This window comes from Pipistrellus hanaki, assembly GCF_964339955.1.
Source record: "Pipistrellus hanaki genome assembly, chromosome: 11".
Taxonomy (NCBI): domain Eukaryota; kingdom Metazoa; phylum Chordata; class Mammalia; order Chiroptera; family Vespertilionidae; genus Pipistrellus; species Pipistrellus hanaki.
The window spans coordinates 50262774-50287412 of record NC_140513.1 but is presented as its reverse complement, the minus strand read 5'-3'; the positions used below and the strand labels follow the sequence as shown (position 1 = coordinate 50287412).

General features: G+C 41.3%; 1 protein-coding gene across 7 annotated transcripts in view; it reads left to right on the top strand.

Moving 5' to 3' along the window:
* The first annotated feature begins 233 nt into the window (after nucleotides 1-233).
* MPDZ (multiple PDZ domain crumbs cell polarity complex component) overlaps nucleotides 234-24639 on the top strand; it is a 156963-nt gene continuing 132557 nt past the window's right edge. For 3 of the 7 annotated variants that reach the window (XM_084898211.1, XM_084898212.1, XM_084898210.1), the window contains exon 1: nucleotides 235-461. The gene's annotated coding sequence lies outside the window, so the exon portion shown is untranslated. Of the gene's footprint in view, nucleotides 462-556; nucleotides 665-16120; nucleotides 16144-24639 lie in introns of those variants that run through there. The other 4 variants (XM_084898209.1, XM_084898206.1, XM_084898207.1 and 1 more) reach the window with 3 other exon arrangements.

Here is a 24639-nt window from a genome sequence, read left to right as displayed (position 1 = left end):
ATGGGAATGGGAAGGGGGGGGATGAGGACAATTTGGTGACACCATAATCAATAAAATAAATAAATAAAATAAAACAAACAAACAAACAAAAAACACTCAGACTGACCGCAGGCGGGGCCGCGCCCCCTGATTGGCTGCGGCGCGCCCGCCCCGCAAGCTGACCGACCGCGGGCGTCACGCAGCCCGAGCCGCCCGGCCCCGCCGCCTCCGCAGCGCGCGCGGGGGGCGGGGGCGCGCTCGGCGCGGCGCGGCGCGGGCCGGCGGGCGGGCGGGCGGCGGGATTAAGTTTCTCGGCAGCGCGTGACCGTGGCTGCGCGTTTCTCGAAGCTCCTCCCCGGGCCGTTACTTCGAAAGCCGGAGGACGTGGGCGAGGCGCGGCGCTGGGCGTCCCCGGCGACCCGGCCCCCCAGCCCTCCGCCCTCTCTGCTTCCCCTCCACCGGGGGCGGCCGCCGCGAGCCGGGTAAGCGGCGCCGGGACGGGCCGGAGGGCGGAGCGCGGGCCCGCGCCCTGTGCGCGCGCCGGGCGGGGGTGCGCGGGCGCGGGGCGCGGGCTCCAGGCTCGGACGGAGGGGGGGGGGCGCGGGGCGGGGGCGGCTGCGCTAGCCCCACCCCGCGAGGCCCTGGAAGGGAAGCGGCTGCTCCCTTGGCCCTTTAAAAGGATGAGGTCTGGAAGTTTCTTTCCTCTGCTCCTGGCTTCCCTCCCCCTCTTTCCCCCCAAACCACAGTCCCGGGTCCTTCACGCCTCCCTCCCCCACCCGCTTGTTTCTGTTACTTTCAGGGGCTGGGAAGTTTGTTCCTTTCCTTCGCCCGGGGCGGGGGGCGCGGTGCCAAGAAGGGGGGCCCGGGCCTGGCGCGCGGGCTGGGCGCAGGAGCCTGTTGCTCTGCAGCTGAACGGGGGCCCTGTCCGCCGTTATGTGGCGCCGGGCCGTGCGGGGCGGGTAGAGGGTAGAGGGTGGGGTGGGGGTGGGGGTGGGGATGGGGGTGGGGATGGGGGGGAGGATGTCCCCGCTTTGGGTCTCACGCCCCGCCCGCTGGGCACCCAGACCGCGCCGCTAATGGGCACCCCCTCCCCTTGGCGTCTGTGCCTTGGCGTCTGCTGCCCACGCCGGTGCCAACGTTTTGCTTCACATCTTCCTCTCCCCCACCCCCTACCCCGTCCCCGTGCAGCTGGGGGAGTTGGGGGAGGAAGAGCTGATTTTTATCTGTGATTTCGCAGACCGGGGTGCCGGATGCGCCCTGGGGAGCGCCCTTAGGGAGACGCTTTGTGTCTTGGGAGTTGCGTGAGCGCAGGCGGTGGTGCGGGTGTGCATCGTGGCCTGCGCTCTTTGCAGAGGCACAAAGGCCAGTTTCGTGCCTGCAGATCCCTTGGGGATGGAAGCTGGGGCCGCGGAGGAGAGGAGGGGCCTGCGCGGGTGGGCGGGGGCCGCTGCTGGTCAGGGGTTCGGGGGTAGAGACTGGTTGGGATCTTCAGACCTCTGGGTCCGTCTCCTCCGCGGGTGGGGCTGCGGAGGCTGCTCTGCTTGGGAGGAGCCCGGGCGGGGGCGCTGTGGGCGCCTCGCATGGGGAGGGTTCGGGTGGCGACTCGGGTTTCACTGGTATGTATCCTCAGATGAGGTGGTCACGGCTTTGCCAGGCCAGAAGGAACCCCCTCCGGGTTGTTTTGGTGTTGAGAGGGGAAGGATGCGTAAAGTGGTCTATCATCCAGCTTTGAGGGACAGCTGTGGTATAAACATCCTTCTGTGTTTGGGAACATTTAGGAAACATTTTCACAGAATAAGTCACACCTGATCTGAGGAACTAACCAGGGGATGGTTTGGGGCTTGGGGCAGGTGTTTATAATGAATTTTTTTTTTTTTTTTTTTTAAGGGTTGAATTATCTGCATGTGTAATATATGCATTTAGTGCCTGGTAGAATTTAAGTAGACAATTGTATTTAAAAACCCAACAAAATTTAAAGTTCCTTGGCTTGAACTTCCATACAATGCGGAGCCCTGGATGGATGCACCTGTGCCTGGCCTGAGGGAGGGGTGGAAAGAGTTTAATCTTGTCTGGGATGCCTAGATATGCTGCTCCTTAATGGAGTACTTTTCAAATGCGTTTTTCTGTCTAGATTAGGCTCTATCCCTGCCCAGACTTCACATTAGGTTCAAACAAACAAACAAACAAACAAAGGAGAGGGTGTGCAGATTTAAGGGCCATAGGCCAAATTGGCCTGCTGCAGTGGTTTTTGTCCCCAAGGTTTAGGAGTTAGGAATGGTTTGTACACTTTTAAATGGATGAAAGACACAAAATATTATTTCTCATGTGAAAACTATATGAAAATCAAATTTGCCTCCGTATTTAAGTTTGGTTGGAGCACAGCCACACTTAAACCTACTGTCAGTGTCTCCTCCTTGCTGTGCATGGCTGCCTTCACAGCTAGTGGCAGAGTTGAGTGGTTGCATAGCAGAGACAGGTGTATAGCCTTCAGAGTCTGAAATAATGTCCTGTTAAATACCGTTACTCTGTAAGGGAAAGTATTGTTGAAATACTCCCTTTGTGTGATAGGCGCACTGTTTAATTTTATTGCCTCTCAGGCCCTGTGTCCGGTGCCCCCTCAACTGGCAGACTTCCGCCGTCCTCCAAAGTAGACTAATTATAAATCATCGTGTGGGATTTTCTCATTTCCAAGTTTCATCCTTAACTTTTTGGTATCTTCCTCTGTTGGAATCTAGGATAAAATGGAGTTTCTCATGAGCAGAAATTGTGTGTTTACATATTTTTAACTTTAATATAGATGGCCATATTTCAACGCGTTCTGCAATGAGTTCTAGTAACTTCTAACTGTTCTGGTACCTGAGTAGGTTTGAGGACTATCGTTGTGTTTTTCTTTAGGTAAAGAGAGCAAGGGGCTAGAGCATGTCATGGGTTCTTTTCAGAAGGCAAGGCAAGCTAGTGTGAACTTTTCCCTACTCTTTTCTACCTCACTTGCTAAAACTAACAAAAAAACTGATGAAAAAAAATGATGAAGCGTATCTCCATCGTATTAATAGGTCAATCAGATGGACACCATACCTCTTACGTGTGTTCCTTTTCTTTTTTTGGCAGTATTTCTTCCCCTCTTCAGTTCCTGATTTTTCTTCTCTCCTTAACACATCTTTTCCTATTATCTCCTAGGCCTGACTGTTCTGGCTTCGGAAAAGAGAGATGTCAGTCAATTTTTATTGTGCTCCACATTCCTACATGTAGATGCTTGGCCCTTAAAGATGTCTTTCCATTTTAGATACCTTTTTACTGCACATACACTGTGAGGGAGTAGAGGCTTTTTCCAGAGTGTATTATATCCCAGCAAGGTGGGTGTGCTCAGGACACGTGCATGGAAATCCTTGAAGAGTAATTTGTCTTGATGCAGGACTTTAGTCTTGAGCTGGTGGCGGGGAGGCTGTGCTTTACAAATGAAGAAGGGAACACTTTGTCTAGAGTTAAGATGAAGAGATTTAGAAGCCAACGTGTGAGAATGAATTTACCTGGAAGGTAACTGTCTGAGTTAAAGGCAGATTGTTCTCTCCAGATTGCATCCCAAGTCTGACATCATAGACTTGACTCTTTTAGGTTGATTGGCTCCATTTTGTATATTTTCAGCACGCACGAAGGATTCTGTGACTTTTGTAAAATATCTGAGCCCATAACAGAGTTCTTAAAGTTGATGTGTTGGTCTGGAAATGTCCCCATATATGCTGGAGCAAACAACACACCTGCCAGGGACAGATCCTGTGCCTCAAAGGAAAGAAGCAGAGAGCTGCCATAGATTCAGAACTGCTTGATGGTGCCTGTGAATGACTGTATCCTATATCATGATTATATTTCCCAATCAGTAATATCTGCTCGAAGACCATATGTTTGCCTAAAGTAGGCATTAGTTTCATAGAGTTACATTGTTACATACATTATTTAACCCCATACTTACAAGAAGAAAGATCTTTTTTTCTCTTGTAAATTAGTGTCATTCATAGGAGAGCATCCACATAAATACAGTTGGGAATTTATATGTAGTATGGTAAAGTTGGTATACTGAGATTAACTATAGTGAAGTCCCATATGGGCAATTAAGAATGAGATGAAAAAATACTTCTGGATAAAGGAAACTGATGCTGAGAAATCCATTGCCTTCCTGTGAAATATTTCCCATGAAGCTCCGAGGTAGTTACTCATTTAGTAGGGAGTAGTAGATGGATTCGAAGGCATATTGTATAGGGCTAGAAATCAATATACTGCTATAGTTTATTAATTGGAGAAATACACAGAGAAAAGAATAAAGTGTTTTACATTTAATAAAAGTTATAGGGATTCAAATAAATTCGATATCAGCAAGGGATTGCTTGCTGACTACTTGTGGATGGCCGCCTTCTCCCTTGTTTTAGCACGGGCTCCCATCTGTGTACGCCTCTGTCCAAATTTCTTAAGAGGACACCAGTCCTAGTGGGTTAGGCACCACCACAGTGACCTCATCTAACCTTACCTCTTTAAAGACCCTATCTCCAAATACGATCATATTCGGAGGTACTGGTTAGGATTTCAACATACAAATTTGGAGACATAAGTCAGCCCATAAAAGAGTTCTTAAAGAGATGGCAAGGCTCTCATAGACTTAGCCTGTATGTAATCTGGTGACACCTTGAAGAATAGACTAGTTCAAGGTAATGGAGAAAGGTCATGTAGGGGCTGTGATGGTAGTGTAACTAAGTATTATTGTGTAATTTGATGTTTGTGAATAAAGGGAAACTGCCATGTGAGGATAAGGTATTTTAGCTTTGGCCTGAGGCCACTTGTTTTCTTTATCCTGGTGCTTACTGGGAAATTGGCATTCATTCTTGTACACATAGAGTCTTAATTTTTTTTTTAAAATATATTGTAAAATATTTTCATGATAGTTTTGGAGTCTGATAAAGCAGCATTTTTTTTAAATTTTTTTAAATTACATTAATCTAAAATCTATATATCCTGTGCATGTTTTGTGGGCAAATATTTGGCATAATCTTTTTTCCCTAGAAATATTCCCATTTTTGAAAAGATAAAAAGATTTTAAAAGTAATAATATGTTTTCTGTATCACAAAATAATGAAACTGTTTTTAAGTGTTGAAATTATAATTATTGATAATGTTAAAGCAATTCTTTAGACTAAAACTCTTAAAACAATTCCTCCAAATTTAGCCAGCTGAGTTAAAAAAAAAAAAAAAAAAAAAAAAAAGGTAAAAGGAGACAAGTTCTTGCTCTTTTCTTTTTTTTTTTTTTTCCCCCCTGTGGTGGTGAAATTTGTTTGGTCTAGGGTAGGGGTGTCGAACTCAATCAGAGAAGGGGCCAAAATCTAAAATCCAGCCTAAATCGCGGGCCGAATGGTTTACTGAACAGTCATAAACTGACAATGTCATAAACTGACAGCCGAGTGCAGTGATGACAGCGCGGTGCGGGCCACATTGCAAGGCCTGGCGGGCTGGATTTGGCCCGCGGGCCTTGTGTTTGACATATGTGGTCTAGGGAATACATATTTTTATCTCCTTTTAGTTTGATTTGTATCTGTGAAAACAGCATTCATTGTTATTTCCTTGTAAACAACTCCACCTCCAGATCTAAGGTGATATAAATAAATGCATGAGGGGAACATGAAAAAGAAAACACTTGTAAGAAAAGAAAAAACAGAAATATTAGCAGCATACACACCAAAGAGAGAGTGAGAGGGATAGATCTTGAGGAAAAATGTATTTAGATTCTGTTGATGACTTAATGTTGGTCATTTGAATATGTGTTGATATAGTTTACCCATTAATGCTTAGATCTTAAAACTAGAATAAAATATGTAAGATAATTATTTCTTCTGTTAACTTTTTTATGATTAAAAAAGCATATTTAAAAAATATGTATATGGAAGACATAGACTAGCTCAAAGATGGAAAAAATTTACCTGTAATTCTATCACCTAGGTGCAGCCTCCTTTCCCCCAAAGAAAACACGTATTTGTAAACTGAGGATGCTACATTATTTTGATATAAAAATGGGAAACCAGAGATGTTGATCAACAGATTTCATTGATTGATCATTTCCTCAGTGAGGAAATGGGGTCTGAGGTTGTTAGACCTCCATATCTTCTTTAATAGCATCTGTCTGAACCAATGTCTCTTGACTCTGAGGAGGTTAACTACCATGTGGCACACAGGACACCAGTGGAGAATGCATGTTTAAATCTTGATTTCTGCTCAAAATTATTTGTTACGTGGACTACAGTTAACCTTAGAATAGCTTTATCTTATGGAATTGCGTGGGCCCCTGGCATGCCTTACACCAGGGAGCTGGTTGTGGAAATGGTCAGGAAATCTGCCATTCTGTGCTCTCAGAACATCAGTGACCTAAGAAAACCGCAGGGATAGAATCATGAAGTTAAAAGATTTTTTTCTATGACTTAAAGACGCTATCTGATCTATACCAGGTATGCCCAGCTTTTCTTGAATGTTGCTAGGCCTCCTTAGCAGGTCCAGTTTGTCTAAGGTATAACCGGGTAAAGTTCACACAGCCTTAGGTGAGGAGCTCCCTTGCTATGTCTCACCTCTCCCAGCCTTCCATGAGTATTTAGTCTTAATTAGTCAAAGTGTGAAGTCTGCCTCTGGGGGACATTTATTTCCCACTGTAGGACCCAGGGAGGCCTCCACTCTGGGATTGCGTGCAATTGGAATTCTGCCTTTCCTCCCACCCCACCCACTTCCTTCCACATGCACGGTTTTGCTGGGAATAGTTAAATAGATATTCTATTCCCACTTAGAAAAGTAGAGCACAGAACGGCTCTTTGTTCTGATAGAATCTGCTGACTCTATAGGTTGGGTCAGGCTAAATCACAGAGTACTCTGAGATCTGGTCTGAAGTAGGAAAACAAAAGAACCAACACCCCTGGGCCTGGGTTACTGGTCCCTCGCCAGCTCCATTAAGTTCAGGGGACATTGGTGGGGGCTGAACCAGGACATTCAGGCTCCACCCTTTCTCCAGTCGGAGGCAGGGTTGTTTAATCGTGGCACACTTTACAATGGGCATGGTGAACTGCACACATTAAAAGGGTGCAATCTGTTGAATTTTGGTCTGTGAGAAACCATATTCCCAGTCAAGACAGTGGACATAAACTATGCTCCTGCCCCCGTGTAAGCCTTGCCAGCCTCCCCCTTCTGCCTGTCTCCCATCTCCCATGACTTGCTTTCTGTCCCTGTAGATTAGTTCACATTCTCTAGAGCAGTGGTTCTCAACCTTCCTGATGCCTGACCCTTTAATACAGTTCCTCATGCTGTGGTGACCCCCAACCATAAATTATTTTCCTTGCTACTTCCTAACTGTAATTTTGCTACTGTTATGAATCATAATGTAAATATCTGTGTTTTCCGATGGTCTTAGGCTCTACAGCAACGGTTCTTGACCCACAGGTTGAGAACCGCTAGCAGGATTGCCTAAGACCATCAGAAAACACAGATATTTACATTATGATTCATAACAGTAGCAAAATTACAGTTATGAAGTAGCAACAAAAATAATTTTATGGTTGGGGGTCACCACAACATGAGGAACTGTATTCAAGGTGGCAGCAGTAGGAAGGTTGAGAACCACTGTTCTAGAGTTTCATATAACTGGGATCTCACAGTATGTTCTTTTTGTTTGACTTCTTTTACTCTGTATTTTGGGATTTTCCCAGGTTTTCTGTATTAATTTATTATTTATTACTGAGTACTAGATCATTATATAGATATACCATTCAGGAATATTTAAAATAGTTTAGGATTCTTTTATGCTTTATACATTGTCTTGTAGAGTATTTGCTCTTGGTTTCCACTGTGTGTGTCAGACTTTTGTGGTTGATGGTATTTATAAATGTAAAAGTTAAGTGCCTTTATTTAGTGTTACTTGAAGTTTGAAACTATGTAAGTCATACTTTTAAAAAACCTACCAGTAATTGTAAAATGAAGAAATTTAAAGGTTTCTAATTTTTAAAGATATCAAGTGATTTTTTTTTAAAAAGTCACATGAGTATTGAGACTCCATAGCTTTTGCATCCTGTCTTTTGAAGAGTAGAAGCACAGCATGGTGAGTTTCCTAAGCGAGCCAAAGCTTTGTTGTCCAGACTGCTTGCCTAATACTTCTGACTTGCTAATTTTTGGCACTTCTTTATTTTTTATTGATTTATCTGTCACCGCTTGTGACAAATTTATGTGACAGCCATATAGTGAATTGGTTAACAAAGGAGTAATTTGGTGCCTACATTATCCAAATAATTGTCATGCAGTATACGTTACAACCAAGACCATCAAACATAGTAAGAAATGAAGTGGGGATAATCATTATAGTGTGCAAACACAGTATTCTGGAAGAAATTATTCAGACTTTTTGGGTCCCTTTAAGCATTTATATGTCTGTCTGTACTTTCTGATCAATTAATTGAAATTAAGTGGCAAAACCCAAAAACAATACAATTTTAGGCAGATGTGCTCTCTAGATTATCAAAAAAAGTAAAAAATGATTTATAATCTTACTAACACTTAGTCCTTGGAGTAGCATAGTAAAATACAGTTAATGAACGTTGTTAAGTAGTGGGTGAGTAAGAAGCAAATAGTTTTGTTTATTGAAAGAGAATAAAACCTTTTAAAATGTTTTCAGAGGGAAAATACTAGTTTTCAGGACGGCTCTAGTGCTCTAGTGAGTCCTATAGAATTACATATGGTAACTAAATAGTGTAGCCTATTATATTTATCTGTGAATCAGTAATTAGGGAATTGAATTGGGCCATGCTAATTTATCTTTTATGGCTAGGATGCTAGGACTCATGTTCAGGTAGGTTCATATTAATTTGCTTTTTTAATATATATTTTTTGTATCTGAACTACTTGCAGTCTTGTGAACATGCTGTAAACTGTGTAAACTGTCATTCCTTTTGGCTATTTTTTTTTTTTTGCCTTTGCACAGGTGGTCCAGGCTTTATTATATTGTTTCCTGTGTGTGAATGTGCGCTCTTTGTTCCAATCTTTAAGGTGAATTCATTCTTGTCACAAAAACAAATTGAATATCAGGCAAAAACAAAGGATATTAATTTCAATAATTCCTCATGTTATTGCAGCAAAATAACTATATATCAGTTCTTCTTCTCCTGTCTTCCCCTTCTATCATCTCCTCAGTTTCAAGAATAATCAACCATAGAAATACAGAATCACCAGTCAAATATGTAATGCATTGCATAACATTACGAGATAAATATTATCATTGCAGGCATAATAAACCATCAAGTTTTTCCTAAAAGTAACAACTTAAAAGTTTGCCTAGACCAGTGGTCAGCAAACTCATTAGTCAACAGACCCAAATATCAACAGTACAATGATTGAAATTTCTTTTGAGAGCCAAATTTTTTAAACTTCTTCTAACGCCACTTCTTCAAAATAGACTCATTGAGGCCGTGGTATTTTGTGGAAGAGCCACACTCAAGGGGCCTAAGAGCTGCATGTGGCTTGAGAGCCGCAGTTTGCCAACCATGGGTCTAGGCTCTGGATTTATCAGTTTGTATAAGGTTGCACCTGGCCTGTAATTTCTCATGTCTATTTTACATTTCACTTATTTATTTTTACTGTTGGCTCTTACAGATGCCCCAATACCCTCCTCCTCTGCTTCAGTGTATTCTCAGCAACGCACACTTGCACATTTCCGCTGACTAACAAGATTATCAGCTGATTCAGACAGTGACAGCTCTTTGCTGACAGAGGAATACAAGTTTTTTTCCTGGTAATTCTTTAGTACAGATTATGGAAAACACTAGTTTTATTAATGTGGACATTTTTTCTTGAGTATGTGCGTATTATGCAAATACGCATATGGACAGTTTTGTATTTTTTACAGTATTCCCCTCCATATACAGAGAGAGACTTTATCTTTAAACTTGCTGGTATGTTTTTTTCATTCCACTAGAATTTTTAACTTACCTCATAGATAATTGTGTGAAGTCTGTTTAAGATATTTTATCTTCTATGTAATTTGACCTTATTAAGGTTATTTTCCATAAGTAATTTATTTTCATGTTGGTATAGGAAGCAAAGTGATGTCAAGTAAGCCTTATCAGCTAAATAAACATGATTTCTGGCCTAGTATTTTGAGTGCTTGTGAGTGTGATATTTAGTGTGATCAAGCATGAAGGATCTTTATTTCTTATTGATTCTACCACTGAAATAATTCTAAAATAAAATATATTTTTAATGTTCATATTGACCAGTGTTCCATCCTCCCTCCGTTCTCCCCTTTTGTTCATCTCTATGACTTCTTACTGAGAAATCAAATCTGCTGTAACTTCAGCAATACCTGGAGGCTAGGGATTTCCTCCTTTTCTATTTCTGAATTCTTTTCGCCCTAGATTCACTCTTTCAACAAATATTTATCAGGTGTCTACTCTGGGCCAGCCAATATTACTGGTTCTGGGGATATAACTTTGTGAGGGGGGAAAAAAAGGAACCACCAACAACAGAACAATAAAAATCACCGCCCTCGTGGCACTTAAATTCTGGTAATTCCTATTTTACAAAGGTATTTCAAGATCAATATGTCGGAAAGGAATACATTTCCACTCCTTCCTCTAAAAACAGATGACATTCCTATTTCTGCAGTTTTTCTTTAACCTAAGGATGTCCCAATGTTTCTGGTTTCCCAGATTAAAAACTTTGAGAGTTGATCTCTGTTGCTCTCTCTCCCTCATTCCACCTGCCCCCAACATACGTCTAGTGGTCATTGAATCTTTTTATTCCCTCTACTGAGCGTATCTCCTTTCTTTTTCCTTGCCACTGCCTTATGCTAAGCTTGCCTTATCTTAGATAGGGCTGCTTTAACAGCCTAACATGTGGTTGTATTGTCATTAGTTCTTTTCTCTCTTTGGTGAATTATTTGTCCATTGGCCAGCATTGTTTTTCCAGAAAATAAATTTTAGTAATCTCTCCTCCACTCCCCATTGTGTATGCTCACTGTGCCTGCCTTCAGGGCAGAGTCCCAAGGAGACTGAGGAAACATTGCTTTTCTAGCTCCTGTCTAGTTTGGTGGCCTAGTATTATAGAACCACGGTCATTAAGTTCTCTGTGTTCGTTACGGTTTCATTGCCTTCGCAGACAGCCTTCCCTTAGCAAGAGATGCTTTTACTATTCATCCTTCTAATTGTTCGTCCTTCAGGATGATTCACATGTCACATTTCCTCCAAACTCTGACTCATGGTGCCAGCTTTGGATTCCTCTGTCCTCGCACAGAATTGAGTGCACCATGCTGCAGTGTAATTACTATTTTCCACTGAGTCCAGAACTCAGAAGTTAGTTGCTGTCCTTATTCTGCTTTTGTCATATGCTTCCAGATATAGACAGCTACAGCTTTGGAGCGGGTGGAGTTTATAGAATTCGGGATGCTCCTTTTACATAAAAAGTAACAAAATTATGAATTAAAAACTAGATTAAAAGTGCATGTTTATTAAAATGGGAGTGGAAGGATCCTGTGCCCCATGCCTAGGGAAATGTAAGTGCTTAGTTAAAACTTGCAGAAGTAATATAGTGGGGGTTTTTAATATGTTATATTATAAAAAGCATATTTATGACATTTTTCTGGCTGTTGATTTTTTTTTAAATGTTTTTCATTGATTATTAGAGAGAAATGGAGAAGGATAGAGAAATAGAAACATCCATGAGAGAGGAACATCATCAATCAGCTCCTTCTGAACACCCCCCCACTGGTGATCAAGCCTGGAACCTAGGCATGTGGCCTCTTGGTTCCTGGGTCTGAGCTCAACCACTGAGCCACAGGGCCAGGGCGGCTATTGATTTTTTTTAAAGTTAGGACACAGTGGTTAGCCATTCTGTTGCTAATGCTGTTGTTAGTAAGAATGCCCAGAGTTTCAACAGCATTTGTCGTTTTCTGAGCAAGATCAGATTTCACTTGGGTGGGAAATGATTCAGTCCTTTCTGTGGTCTGTAACCTCAGCTGACACCCTGCTCCAGCGCCTGTTAGCCTGGTGAATGCTCAGGAATTTTCTGAGTGCTTCCTAAGTTATCTTGCTGCCATTCCATCTTTCTACCTCTTCTCTCTCTCTGCTTCCTCACCTCATTATTTCTTTTTTCCTTTCCTCCCCTATATGTTTATCTGGGTCTTGCAGTGCAGCAAACTTATTCCATCCCCATCTATCTTTTCTGGTAGATAACACTTTTAAATAAGTGTCAGTTCTTTGGCAAACTGAATTTTGGAGTTTGCAATTATTGACTTCACTTCTTCCTTTTGAAGTGCTGTAGGGGGTCATTTTGAAGTTCCTCAGTAGAATAAAAAGTATGTTTAGTTTCCAGCAATGGGAAAGGAGATGTCTTAAAGCCACATGCTTTATTTACAGCAGAGGGAAAACATGGTGCAATTTACAAGTAAGTCCCAGTCCGGAAGTGATTGACTTTTATGTGTTTTAAGGGCTTACTTATTTAATAAGCATCGTTAATCTGGTAGCAAATTGGAAACAGCAAAACAGAGATTAGTGTCCAGAGATTAATAGAAGTCAAAATGATGATAACGATAGCTTTTGTATGCTCTCCACCCTGGAAGCACTTAGTTCTTTACTTGATTCTGAATTACTTTATAATTGACTATTGTACTATAATAAACCTTTATTTTTTTGTCATAAATTCTTTAAAAATTGAAAACTATATAATGAAGTGAAAACTATATAATGAAGTACACTTCATAGATGAGTGATAAATTGATAATATTGAATATAAATTTACTATTTTTAGAATTATCAAAATCATACATGCATTATAAAATTTTAGACATCACCTCAGAGAGATGGTAAGAGATTTGCAAGTCCCACCACAGAGATGACCATAATAAGTGGCTTGATGGATATCTCTCAGGCTCTGCCCCTCTCATTCTGTTTGTCTCTGTCACAGGCAGACTCATTCTCACGTATGTGGATTCTGCCTGCTGACATCACATGTGTATGGTCTAACAGGTAGGATCCTGGATGCAGACAGTGAGTCCACGTGTCTCATATGAGAGGGCCCATGAGGTCTTTATCTTCAGGCATGTAGAGATTCCTGCACTCACGTTAGCAGCTGTTCAGCTTACCTCATCCATGTGGACCAGGACTGGTGGATCCCATCCCCTTTCCATGGACATTAGTGGTTTTTTCCAATTCCGAAGGCTATTTCATCAGTGCTGTGATGGGCAGTCTTGAAAATCCATCTCTGAACGATTGTGCACAAGTTTCTGTGGGGGAACCTCCTGTTTTAAGACTTTATCCCAATGAATCATTCATTTTTAAATCAGTGTTTTGGAATTCTTAGGATATATTTCCAGAAGTGGGATCACTGGATCAAAATGCAGTTCTTTAAGAGCATTTTATAAAGCGGTCTGGGAACTGAAAGCATAGCTGCCTAGGACTAGTTAATCTGAAGGTAAATACCTTTTTGCTCTTCTGGTGTGTGTGTGTGTGTGTGTGTGTGTGTGTGTGTTGTTTTTTAATCCTCGCAGGAGGATATTTTTTTCCATTGATTTCTAGAGAGAGTGGAAGGGAGGGAGGAGACTGAGGAAGAGAGAGGGAAGGAGAGAGAAAAAGAAATAAAGAGAAACATCAGTGTGAGAGAGATACATCAATTGCATGCCTTCTGCACAACACATGCTTGGTCTTGACTGGGAATTGAACCCTTGTCCCTTTGTCCCATTGGCTGATGCTCTAACCAACCAGAACTTGCTTTCCTTTAATTTTATTAGAGCCTAGAACTATGATTTGGTGGAAGGGACTTGCTTTGATGTCAGTCAGAATTGGGTAGGCTTTAAACGTTCGCTCTGTTACAAACTTCATGAATGGAAGGGAAAACAGTTGATCTCTCTGAGCCTCAATATTCTTACATGAAAATTGGGAGGAGCTAATACAAAGCTGGAGTTAGGTTGCAGGGAAATATATGTGTGCAAACCACATGCTCTGTTTAAGGAGATGTGAAAGCTTTTTCAAACAATAAAATGAATGGTGGTTGATTGTCTAAAAATCTCACAGAAACTATTTTATACTCTGAAGAAGTCATTATTACAGTAGATGCAATTGCAATCAATTCTTAAATACAGTGTTATCATTAGTTTTTATTGAATAGCAGTTTGTAGACATGTCAAATAAATGACTGCTTCCATTTGTGTTCCAACCAAACCTACATTTTAGACATCCAAGGGTGAATATATATTTGAAAACTGTGACCTCTTGAAGGGAGTATTTGGTGATAAATTTGTAACTGAGGAATAAAATTGTAGTTGGTTCTTATTTGTTTTTAGTCAGCAAATTGGCATGGAAATTTAAACAGTTTATTACTTAGGGAATCTACTCAGGATACACACCTAATCTGATTGAGTAATAAGGCTTTTAAGCCTATAATTTCTTATTTATTCTCTACCTGCAAATTTTCTTGGAGCTGAATTAGATTATTTTGGGCTGAAATGTTCAGGTACTTGTTGATGTTTTATTACATAGACTTTCAGTACCCCCACATAATAATGGCTGCAGAAATGTAGTTGCTTAATAAAATGCCCAAATTACGTGACCTTGAGAAAGTTAGTCATCTCTTTGACCTTGCATTTCTACATCTGTGAAATGTGTTAGCAAGTTATGCTTTAAAATGAGTAAAAGCGCACAAAATTTTATGTCTTCAGATAAGAAATTATTAAGCATTAACAATTTGTTAAGCATTAATACTTTATCAAGCATTAATAATTTCAGACAAATTTGAAATGACTTCTTCTGGATGAATTGAAGAGTTCTAAATTGCTCCATGAAAAGTATTGCAGAGAAAGAGATCATTCATGAGCCCTTCTCAGTATCTCAGTACACGTGTGGTGCTTCTCAGAGCAAAGAGCTAACACTAAACCCACTGGGGCACAGACCACTGGTTCCCACAGACATGGTACAGGAAAGAAAAACAGCCATGTTCACCAAAACCGGTTTGGCTCAGTGGATAGATTGTCAGCCTGTGGACTGGGGGGGGGGGGTCCCGGGTTCAATTCCGGTCAAGGGCATGTGCCTTGGATGCAGGCACATCCCCATTGTGGGGTATATGGGAGGCAGCTGATCCATGTTTCTCTCTCATTGATGTTTCTGACTCTATCCCTCTCCCTTCCTCTCTGAAAAAATCAATAAAATATATTAAAAAAGAAAAGGAAAAAAGAAAAACAGCCACGATAGACATCACTCCAGTGTGCTGTTTTCTTCCCAGAGGATTTCCTGTCAGAAATTTGAGCCTGTCTTTTTCAAAGTAAGGTTTGAAACTTGATCTTTATTCCTGTCCAAATTCAGCAAAGGGAAATTATGAAAGGCACAAACTGAATTTAGGAGGCACTGATTGATGGGGAAGGACAAAAATATCTATTTGTAGTTCTTACAGCTTGGTTAATACTAAGTAGGCGACATGACAGACGGCTCTCTTCATAATTTTTGTAGAAAAGATTCCAGAATGGGAGAAATGATTTGGAGCGATAATAGGGAAATGGGGTGGCGGGGGCGGGGGAGAATGGGGGTGAGGGTGGGGATGGGAGTAAGGAGGGGGTTGTAGAGTGACTTTAAAACCTATGGGGAAAAGCATTAGGAAGTGGTCTTTGGTGAAGGGCATGGAAGTGAGGTAGTTGGGTGGGGAAATAAGTTGAAGCAGCAAGGTTATAATATTTTGTTCTACCTTCCCACCTCCCAGTTCCACAGGTTTGTCTGTATTAGAAAAGTGGTTCCTGTTCACTACACTGTAGGAGAGTGATTTTCATCCGATGTGGATGCAGGAATTTTAAAAACATTCAATACTGACTATTTGGTCATGGCACTGACCTCTTTTCCCTTAGATTGTCAAATTAAAAAAATGAAAACAGACAACACAGCAACAGCTGTTTGGTGTGAATGAATCAAAATTATACCTAGTTTTTGTTGTTGTTGTTTTTGGCTTTTTGTCAGATCAGCAAAAAATATAAAATATTTTGTTTTAGTGCTGTATTATTTTATTTTAAAAAATATATTTTATTGATTTTTTTTTTACAGAGAGGAAGGGAGAGGGATAGAAAGTCAGAAACATCGATCAGCTGCCTCCTGCACACTCTTCACTGGGGATGTGTCCACAACCAAGGTACATGCCCTTCACCGGAATCGAACCTGGGACCCTTCAATCTGCAGGCCGATGCTCTAGGCTAGGGGTGTCGAACTCAATCAGAGAAGGGGCCAAAATCTAAAATCCAGCCTAAATCGCGGGCCGAATGGTTTACTGAACAGTCATAAACTGACAATGTCATAAACTGACAGCGGAGTGCAGTGATGACAGCGCGGTGCGGGCCACATTGCAAGGCCTGGTGGGCTGGATTTGGCCCGCGGGCCTTGTGTTTGACACATGTGCTCTAGGCACTGAGCCAAACCGGTTTTGGCAAGTGCTGTATTATTTTAGTAATTAGTTTATGTGTGCCATGAGATTAAAAAAAAAAAGGTTGGAAATCGCTGTTTTAGGACTTTATCCCGAGGAATCATTCAGTCACAACTGACAAATCCACATATTGTTCTGCCCCATATCAACATGGAGACCTCACAAATTCAGTGAGAATCCTGTCCCTGGGAGGGGGGCTGAGAAATGACAGGTCTTCTGTATGGTTACCTCCTTCAGCACCTGGCAAGCCCTACCACAGGACAGCTGCCCGCCTGGTGGGTCTCAGAGGGACACTGAGTACTCCTGCTTTGTCTAACAACCAGGGGCATGGCCTCCCTGGGCCCCCTGGGGAGCTGCCTCTTTGCAGGCAGCAAAAGGGCAGGAGGCGGGGACCCAAAGCAGTTTCTCCGGAGAGCTTGTTGGCAGTGGAGGAATTGCACCTGGGAATTCTGTGGCGGGGAGTTAATCCCTGTGCACAGTTTTTGTTTCTCCAGGAATAGAATGTGGCTGGAGTGAGTGCTTTAGCGGCCTCCGTGGTTTGCCTGCAAGGACAGCCCTTGGAAGAATCCTCTGCATTCCTCTTACAAAGCATGGGGGCCTGTTGCATCTTGGTCTTTAGCACAGAAAATGGGATAACAACAGGGGCAAACTGCCCAAGAAACCTGAGTCCCCCTGACTGGAGTGAGAGAGCACAAGAGTCTAAATCTTCATTCCCAGAGTCATCTAAATCTTTTCTCTGAGTCCTCATGTTTAGTGTGAATTAGCCATTGAGGGCCCCTCTCCTATAAGGCTGTCTTAAGAGCGAACATTATAGATAGAAAATATGTAAAAGGGTGTCCAGAGAGAAAAAATTGGAATCCATAGTTATCTAACATGTATCTATGTATTCATTTTGCTTATTAAAAAAAAAAATCCTAGATGAGGGTGGAGGAGGAAGGAAATAAATACAATAGATCATGGAATAGATTTGTGTAATATATTTTAAAAAATGAAAGTTCAGTCTTTCATATAGGCAGCTGATTAACAATAGCAGCCGAGATTTTAATTGCAGAGTACATACAACTAATCTAACCATACCTCAGTGAGCTTTAGCTTGTCAGTGAACTATATGTTTTGGGGGACTAATTCTAAAATTGACTTCATAGTTGGGTGTGAGCAATAAATAAGGAAGCTTAACTCAAAAGCATCCCAAAATATAATTAGTTATCCTGGAAATGTCTGTGAATCTGGTAAAATGTCTTTATAGAGCTATTTTGTGCTTTAAGGAATCTGCAATTAAGGTAAGAACATTATAATTTTAAAAAGACAAGGAACCTTTCATCTCAGGCCAACAATCTTAAAAATGAAAGGAAGTAACTTTCAAAACTGAAATGATTGAGTGAACACGTTTGTTAGTATACATACATTTGCTGTGTAAGTATGGCTATCATAAAATATTTTCACTTTTGTGTTACATATGTTTTTCTTTGCAACAGGTTTGGTTTTTCTTGTCCATTTTAGGAAATTCCTAAGAAAGGAATGAGATATTATTTTTACCAGAATTTGATTAGAGTGTGTGGATTCTTGGTCAAAGTAATGATTTTGATTTATGTATGTCTGCGTACTGTGGATTAATATGCCACTTTTTCATATTAGAGCAGTGATTTTCAATTGATGTGTCTCTAAGGAGTATACTCGTATGCCACAAGAATTTTTAAAATGTAGTTCTTGACTATTATAGTCAGGGGCACTAACCTCTTTTCTCTTAGATTGTGGGGGGAAAAAAAATGACAACAGCTAACAGCAATAGCCATCCAGTGTCAATGAATCAAAAGTATACCGTGTTTTGTTTTGTTTGCTTGTTTTTTTGTTTTAGGTGTGTGTGGGTTTTTTTGTGTGTTTTTTTTATGTCAGATTGTAAAAAAATATATTTTTTGGTGTGCTGCAGAATTTTAGTAATTAGTTTATATTTGCTATGAGATAAAGAAAGGTTGAAAATCTCTGGAATAGAGTATTTCCTAATTTTTATTATGAAAAATGTCAAATGTAGATTTTAATAGGTACATATTTATCTGTAGCATATATTATTTTATACATTTTGCAAATATAGATAAATGATATCAAACTATACTTATTCTGCAAATCTCAGTTTCATTTTTAAACAAATTTTTTAAAAGATGGAGTCTTATTTTATATATATTTTTATTGACTTCAGAGAGAGAGAGATAGAAGCATCAATGATGAGAGAATCATTGATCTGCTGCCTCCTGCATGCTCTCTACTGGGGATTGAGCCTGCAATGCAGGCATGTGCCCTTGACAGGAATGGAACCAAGGGCCCTTCAGTCCACAGGCCAAGGCTCTATCCATTGAGCCAAACCAGCCAGGGCTCAGTTTCATTTTTGACATCTGCATTATGAATCTATTCTTTAATAAGTGAGTCTGACCCATTAGTATTTATTATGAGTACAGAAATCTAGATTCATTTCAGTTGCCTTGTTTTTGTGTTTATTGTTTTGGGTTTGTTTGTTTGTTTTGTTTTCTTTTTCTCTGTTCCCCACCTCTTGTAGATTGTTTTAGTCTTTATTTCATCTTTTCCCCTCCTGGTTTATAAATTACAGATTTTTTAGTGTTTTTTAAATTTTGACATACATATTTGACTTCTATTTCTAGGGGAGCTTGCAGTGAAACTATTACTTCTAGCCTTCCATGTCTGGAATATTTTTGCTAAAAACATCATTATTTAAAATATTGCTCTGTTACTGTGGTTTCATTTTGTAGAATGAAACCTTATCAATCGAATCTAGCCTTGCTATTTCAGTAGTGGATGAATGTTTGTTTAGTTGAAACCTAAGGGCTTTTCTCAGGCACTGATCAAACGGAATACTTCATAGCATTTTATTCATCTGCCATAATAGCAGCTACCCTGTGCCTTATTTTTCTGATGAAATTAAGGATGCTTAATTATCTCAGTGGTCCTATCATAGTTATCTTTGCTTATAGCTCCTTTTATTGAAGTAGAGTGTTCACATGGAGAAAGGGCACTTCTTAAGCTGGAATGCTTGAGGGGATTGCTTTGTTTGGGATGTGATGGTATGCTGCTGTACCAAACAGGTTGTTTGAGTGGAAGAAAGAGCCTTACGCTAATTACCTGTTGCCAGATGGAGTTCATTGTAAGAATGGGTGCCAGTGACTGCATCGTAGGAGCCAATCAGCCCGTTTCCACCCCATTGACTGTGTTGGGTCTCCCAAGCTGTGTTCTTCTATCTCTTATCAACTGACTTGTTTTGTTCTCTCATAACTCAGGCTTGCGTGTGCCTCTTCCTCCTTTGCTCATCCTCCTTCCATCTTTTCAGCTCTGGCTCTACCACTAGTTAGTGTTTTCTCTGAACGTTTCTCTTCTTAAGTTCCTAGTAGAGACTCTACCCCATTCTGCTTTTCGGATCAGCACTTAGACTGTCTTCCTTTGAGTGAGGAGCCCAAACCCTTGTTCCACTGGTTCTGGTCGCAGGAGAGGGGCATAGCATAGTGTGCAATAATGTATTTCTCGGAGCAGGAGCTGTGGGAAAGTTGAAATCTACAGGGTAGGTGCAACAGCAGGTTTATAGTTGTCCATGGGAAATAATACAATAACTAATAATACAAGAATAAACTTTGTGTGTGGAATAAATCTACTTTTGCCCCGACCTGTTCATTTTGGGTTGCCATAGCAAATGCCATAGGCTGGGTGGCTTAAATAACAGAAATCGATTTCCTCGTGGTTCTGGAGGTTGGGAAGTCTGCCGTGAGATCTGGCAGGTTTTGGTTTCTGGGAGAACTGTCTTCCTGGCTTGTGGACGGTCACTCGGCCTATCTTTGGTGTTTGCAGGGGAGGCAGGAGGGAAGGAGGGAGAGGGAATTATCTCTTTCTTACAAGTTCCTAGAAGTCTTATCTCCAGAAACAATCACATGGAAGGTTACAGCTTCAACATGTGAGTTTTGGGAGCATACAGTTCAAGTCATAGCATCATGGTAAGGTACAATAATTCAGCCTTTGAAACTCTTGATAAGGACAGATTTTATTTCTTGAACAGTCATGCCACTGACCTGCTAGGCTTTATATATTCTTTATGTAGGCGATTGGTATTACCATTCAACCAGCAACTCAAGCAGGAAAGCTGGAATTCATGCTGGACTCATCTTCATTACATCCACATTGCCAGGTCCTGTTACTTATGGCTCTTAATTAATTCTTAAATTTGTCTCCCATTTTTATTTACTTTTCACTTTCATCTCCATTTTTAAAAATTATCTCTTCCCTAACTTTCTTTTTTTGTCAGTTTCTCTTGCTTCTTCCAAGTCTTCCACGCCATTATCAGAGCGGGCCTTTCTGAAATAAAATAACTCACTGTAACAAAATAAACTTCAAAATCAAATATTTGAGCTGGTTAAGCATGGTGTGCAGGGCCCTCAGTGATTTCGTCTGTACCCACCTTTCCAGCCTCATCACCTCTGCCTCTGCCCTTCCTTTTCCTTCAGCCCCAACCCAGGTGTGTGAACCACCTTACAGTTCTCAGAAGGCACAGTGCACCCTGGCCTACAGGAGGGAGAGCTTTCATTATTCCTTCTGTCCCAGGTCCTGCCTCTTCTTCAGGACCCTGGGCAGGGGTCTCAGAAGCTTTTTGGTTCTGGTTTGGTGTCCTTGTTTGCTTCTAAGTGTCTGTTTACGAGTTTTTTCCTTTAGTCACTTGGCCTGTGAGTCCCCAGACTGTGTCCTCCTCATGTCTCTAACTCTGCCACCCACAGCATGCCATTCATGTAGGTAGCCCATGTGTTGTTGAATCAGTAAGTAACAGAATTTGAGTTCTTTTTTTAACCCTGGGATCCGCATTTTCACTTTGGACAAGTGGTTTATCTTTCCATTTTATAAAGGAGGGCAAGGCTATTAAACAGTATTTATAGTGTGTTGTAAAGGCAAGGTTCCTTGATACCTGCTTGTCTTTGGTGTGTGTGTGGGGGAGGAGGCAGGTAGTGTAAAATAGAGTTAATAAATTCTGTTATTGAAGGAATTAAAAAATTCATAAATGTCAACTTGAAAATAAAGATATTGTTTGTGAATGGTTTTTCAATCAAGCCTATAAGAACGAGGGAGAAGTTCAGAACAGATGCTAAATGGCTGAGTGTTTTCTGTTGGATGAATGCTTGATGCTGCTGGGTAGTGGGTCATTCCATGTTTTTGGAGCAATAGTTCATTCAGTCACATTATACTAGAATATGAATTTTGACTGTAAGTTTTGTTGTCATGGTCAGTTCATTATATGACAAACTGCCTGCAAATGACGACAGCCTTGCCTTTGCTGCTGACTTCAGGTGGTGCCCGTGCAGCTATGAATGGGACCAATGCTGGATTTAGATGCAGTAACAGGTGCTGAGCGACTTTGACAAGCCGCAAACGTCGCAGCCAGCTTTGATTGTTGTGCTCCTTTTACAGTCCGAATTGTTTAAGAAAACTAGAAAATGGTATGCATTTGGGACAGTTTCTCTTAGTAGAGTTATTTTCAGCCTAAAACATATTTTCACTTGTTAGTTGCCATATAATCTGCATTGGGCAGAATGGTTTGTTTTATGTCTCAAGCACTGATTGTCTACTACATAAAAGCTGTGCCTACACATTACCAGTACAGCTTGTTGAAAAGTAAAATGACTAGTCATTTATTAAGTTTCCGTTTATCAGTAAAACCAAATATCCTACTTGATATTTATCCTCTGCTGATACTGGTCTTACTGACCCATCGTTGGAGAATTCTATGGTATCACAGCTAAAGTCTTTAGAGATTTCTAAAGGATTTGGCAACTCTGACATTATGTTAAAGTTTTGCAGGAATCATAAAGACCTTAAAAACTATTTTGGAAATTTGAGGTTTATTCTAAGGTACTCTATATATATAAAAGGCTGAGTGATTGTCATATCCAAAACAACCAGATGACCGAAGGGCTGTGTGGGGTAACCAGGCTGCCTGGGGGGTGGGGGTGGGGGTTATTGAGGGGCAACCAAATGACTGAGCAGCAGGCTGCATGGGGTGACCAGGCCTGCAGGACGGGTAGTTGGGGGCATCCAGGCCAGCAGCGGGAAGGGGGGGGCAGTGTTGGTCAACCAGGCTGGCAGAGGGGGGCATTGAGGGGCAACCAGGCTGGTGCAGGGCAGTTGGGGGTGGCCATACTAGTATGGGGGGCAGTAGGGGTGACCAGGCTGGCAGGGGGCTATTAGGGGTGACCAGGTCAGCAGATGGGGCAGTTGGGGCTGACCAGGCCAGCAGGGGGGAGCAGTTAGGGTCAGTCAGGCAGGCAGGCAGGTGAACACTTAGGAGCCAGTGGTCCCAGATTGTGAGAGAGATATCCCCTGAGGGGTCCTGGATTAGAGAGGGTGAAGGCTGGGATGAGGGGACCTCCCTCCCCTGTGCACAAATTTTGTGCATCGGGCCTCTAATCTATAGATAAGTAAGGTTCTAGGTAAAATAATGGATACCAAGTTAAATTCGGATTTTAAAAATTATTTAAATTTGAGTTGTTTTTGCACACTTTTTTATTTTTTCAAATATATTTTATTGATTTCAGAGAGAAAAGGGAGAAGGGGGAGAGAGAGAGAGAGAGTTAGATAAATCAATGATGAGAGAGAATCATTGATTGGCTGCCTCCTGCACACAACCGGGCCTGTGCCCTTGACTGGAATTGAACCCGGGACCCTTCAGTTTGCAGGCCACCATTCTATGTACTGAGCCAAACCAGGTAGGGCTAAATTTGTATTTTAGGCAATCAGTAACTTAGTGGTTAGTATAAATATGTCCCAAGTATTGCATGGGATATACTTACACTTCAGGTTTTTTTTTTGTTTGTTTGTTTGTTTTTTAATGTATCTGAAATCCAAATGTAACTAGGAAAGAGGAATGAGAATGGTAAGGTGAATTATCTCCCTGTCAACAGGTAGGATATTGGGGAAGTTAAATTGTTAGTTAATTCTGGAGCCAAACTGCCTGGGCTGCAATCCTGGCTCCATCACTTACCAGTGGTATGACCTTGGGCAAGCTAATTAACCTTTCTGTGCTTCAGTTTCTTCAAAGTGTATGGATGAGGTGAGGGCTAAAGCACTTACTTGTGTAATATGCTTTGAACAGGGCCCAGCTTGTGGCTGGTGCTGTGTTTGCTGCTATTATTACTTCTTCTACTTTAGCATTAGTGTTGACTCCTTTGCTATTGTACCCACATCTCGTGTCTTCTCTTTACTGCCCCTGATTCATCATCCTCACTGGTCACAGGAATTGCCCTGAAAAAACCTTCAGAACGTGGCATTCTTCTGACATGTATTGCATCTTTTTAAAGTCTTATTCACTGACTATGACCCACTGCTACCACTCAGATACCGTCTACTTCCATGTAGTGCTGAGATGGGTACTGAGAGAAGGGTGATGGTGGGCTGGCGAAAGGGTAAGCTGGAGGAGTCGTGTCTGCAGTGTGATGGGAGTAGACTCCAGCTCTGCATCTCAAAAAGTCTGTGATTATAAATGAGTTGCTTTATATTTAGAACTGAATCGTTGGGATAGCGGTATAGGACATAGGAACACATTTTTTTAAAATCTCTTGTCTCTGCCATGGTTAATAATGGTGAAATCTGGAAAACCACACACACACACACACACACACACACACACACACAGAAGTCACATTTATTTTAGGGACATCAGAACAGATCAGATAAACTGAAATTAATTTTCTATCCCTGAAATCCAGAGGCATGGGGCTCGCATCTGAGTGCTAATATCAGCATCCTGCAGCTTGAGCCTTTAAAAAAAACTATGAAGATAAATATTTATCTGAAAAAGTAATTTGTTTTTTCACATAACGGACTTATAGATGAACTCGGATGCCAGTGTTTTTCTCAGTTGGGAACTGACTGCTCTTTCTCTGTAGACTCCTAAATCAGTGGCCTCTGAATTCATAGAGCGCCTCCCCCTCCACCTCATGCCCATACTGTCCATACTGCCTATCTTTCTGAGGGTAATGTTTTATCAGGGAAATAGAATAGAACCAAATGTTATTGTGTATACCAAGATGTGGCTATAATAATAAATTAGTACCTATGTATATCATTTTACCCTTTCTAAACTTTATGAATACCATTCATGTGAATTAGAGATTTTCAAGTTCAGAAAAGATAGGTAAGTAGCTTAGACACATGTAGTAAGTGGTCAGGCTG